Source organism: Taudactylus pleione, unplaced genomic scaffold (genome assembly GCF_031769625.1).
Source record: "Taudactylus pleione unplaced genomic scaffold, aTauple2 ptg001339l, whole genome shotgun sequence".
In the NCBI taxonomy this organism is placed as follows: domain Eukaryota; kingdom Metazoa; phylum Chordata; class Amphibia; order Anura; family Myobatrachidae; genus Taudactylus; species Taudactylus pleione.
The window spans coordinates 356871-360163 of record NW_028285739.1 but is presented as its reverse complement, the minus strand read 5'-3'; the positions used below and the strand labels follow the sequence as shown (position 1 = coordinate 360163).

The window sequence follows — 3293 nt, the reverse complement described above, 5'->3', positions numbered from 1 at the left end:
AATATCCTCCTACATGAAGGATAAAAGACATAAAACACATAAAACCATGGATAAAATTATGTATATATAGAAAAATATAGCTGTGAATTTATCAGAATAAATATGGATAAAAAATCGTTTCTTATCTGATAAAAACGGCAAGTTCATGAAATGGGAAGAGAATAAGAGCCACCGCCAATGCGTTTCATCCGTATCCTGGACTTCTTCAAGGGATATTCTGGCTCCTGTGGGGTATCTCATATTTATACCCCTTCTAATAAGGACAAACAAGGATTGACAAGTCTCCTTTGTGACATCACTTCTGGTTTTCTTAATAATACTTGTCCATTGGAACGGAATAATTATTTATATTTATAATAGATTGTCTCCTTTATTAATGCATTAGTTGATTAAAAGTCAGTTTCTTAAATATAAGTTATTTAATAGTGCATCGCTCCTTTTGATAGCCACCTAGCGTCACATCACTTCCGCCCTTACTTTCCATGTGACACGGTACTTCCGCCCTCTTCTGAGTGTGTGGTGTGAATCGTCATTTCCGCCTCCGCTGACTCCGTCCTCATCAAGCGCTACACGACCTCCCTCGTTCTTCCGGATGGGCTGAAGGGTCCACCCACTCCCCGACCACGTGCACATCGCGTCATGCGTCACTGCTTCATAGATCATCTCTAGCTTCATCTTCCACTGACTGGCGGCATCCATCTTGGTACTCCAAGAGATGTCTCTATTCGCGGCCATCTTGTAGCTCCCGTTAATTGCCATCTTTGTACTCCCATATATACTTAATTTCTATGATCCTGGAAGTAGCAATTGGATTATTTTCCTATATAATACAATGGAAACACTGTTAATAGAAACATATATTGCAAGCTATATATTGTGCAATCTGTGAAATAGATTTGTTAAAAGGTCACAATTTCCCACATCTGCTCCGAATCTAAGTCCAATTATTGACCTCTCTACCTGTAAATATCGCATATATCTTTGTGTGATAAATAAATAAATAATTGTGGATAATTATAGATTTTCATAATGTTTGCTGGTTATACTTAAAACACTTTAATAAATAATATATAATAAAAGTCTCCTTTGGTCATTTTTGCATATATTTCTTGGAAAAGGAAAGGGAGATGTATGTATATATATATATATATATATATATATATAGTCTTTTTCCGGCTGTGTGATCAAATGGTTCTTATATGAGTCTTAAGGTGTGGAACCAATATTGCTTCATTCTTAAAATTCTTGCGTCCATCTTCAAGTTGTGAATCGGAGATGGTTCCTATATAGGTCTTAAGATATGGAACCTATACTACTTCATTCTTGGAATTCTTGCATCCATCTTCAAGTTGTAAATCAGTAATTTCTTCTTAAGGGGTTCATGCCTATATTGTCACATCAAGAACTACCGTACCTAGTCTTCCCTGGAGGTCTCCCATCCAAGTACTAACCAAGCCCAATGGTGCTTAGCTTCCAAGATCAGACGAGATTGGGCATTCTAACCCAGGTATGACGGTAGGTAAATTAGGACATAGCATGAATCACCCTAATATACTTTCTTCATCTTCATTAGAGAAAAGGAGCTATCTCATAATTGTCATTGAATCCTCTAGGAATCATAGTGTCCAGTTCAAAGATCCAGAACATCTCAAGTTTGGATAATTTGTTCGCAAGGTCTCCTCCTCTATCTCCCAATTCCACATGTTCTATTGCTTTGAATGTTAATTCGTCTGGGTCCGATCTATGGTGTGAAATAAAATGTCTTGACACCATATGAGTCTCCACCTTGTTTTTAATGTTTCTAATGTGCTCTTGTATGTGAAGTTTCAAGGGTCTTTTGGTCTTACCGACATATTTTGTTCCACATGAACATTCCAAGAGGTAGATGACTGATGTTGAGTTGCAATTAAGGTGTTGTTTGATTTTGTATTCCTTACTATTTGTAGAGTTACTGAAGGTCTTTCTCTGCCGGTGTAAAAATTTACATATATTGCACTTGCCACATTTGTAACTCCCTGGACAGTTATGTATGATGTTGGATTTTGGGGCATTAATATCTCTTAGCATACTAGGTGCTAGAGAGTCTTTTAGGTTCCTTGCCTTTCTAAAAACAATGGGGGGTCTGGGTGGTAAAATTTCCTTTAGAACTGGATCCATTAAGAGGATCTTCCAATGTTTGTTAAGAGAATTCTTAATATCTCTCTCCTGTGAATTATATGTTGTAATAAATGGAATGATGTTCTTCTTTGTCTCTTCTGAGTTTTTATACTCCAGTAACTTATTCCTCTCTATGGTATCCATTCTGTCTTTTGCTTCCAATAATAACTTCGAAGGATATTCTTTTTCTAAGAATCGATTGGTATATATTTGAATTTGCTCATTGCATGTCTGTGTTTCACTGCAGTTTCTTTTTATCCTGTGAAATTGTGAGTACGGAATGTTTTCCTTCCATCTTCTTAGGTGTCCGCTTTTGAAATGGAGATAACTATTAGTGTCAACTTCTTTTATGAAGTTCTTTGTGATGATCTTATTTTCTTCTCCAATTAGAACTAGATCCAGGAATTCAATCGTACTCTTATTAATTTTTGACGTGAATTTCAGATTCATATTATTGGCTGAAATATGATTTTAAAACAAATAAAAATCTTCTTCCGACCCTTCCCATATTATCAGAATGTCGTCTATGTACCTCTTAAAAAATATAATATTATCACCAAATGGATTATTTTCATAGATGTAATTCTTTTCCCAACATCCCATAAAAAGATTGGCAAAGCTTGGGGCAAACATCGTCCCCATAGCAGTGCCACAAATTTGCCGATAAAACTGATGTAAAAATTTAAAATAATTATGATCCAGGATAAAAGACATTAAGTCACATAAAAATTCCTTGTGTAAAGTGCTGATTGTTGGGTCCCCTTCAAGAAATTCTCTACAAGCATTAATCCCTTTACAATGTTCAATGCATGTGTATAAAGATTGAACATCAATTGTGACCCATGAGTATGTTCCTTTCCATTCCATCCCTTCTAAAATTTGTAATAAATTAGTAGTGTCTTTTAAGTATGATTCCAGTTCTTTCACATATTTGCATAAAAAAATATCCACATATTGAGACAGGTGTGAGGTTAGCGAATCTATCCCTGCTATGATGGGTCTTCCTGGGGGATTTTCCAAAGACTTGTGAATTTTTGGCAAGAAATAAAATATGGGGGTAGTGGGATTAGTCTGTAGGAGATACTGAACTCCTCCTTGGTTAAAATGCCATTGTGTAATCCATATACTAATAATCT

The 3293-nt window shown here is 35.7% G+C and overlaps 1 pseudogene; it reads right to left on the bottom strand.

The window, feature by feature from the left end:
• Positions 1-1402: 1402 nt before the first annotated feature.
• Positions 1403-1521, bottom strand: LOC148443046 (5S ribosomal RNA; annotated as a pseudogene).
• Between the last annotated feature and the right edge of the window lie 1772 nt (positions 1522-3293).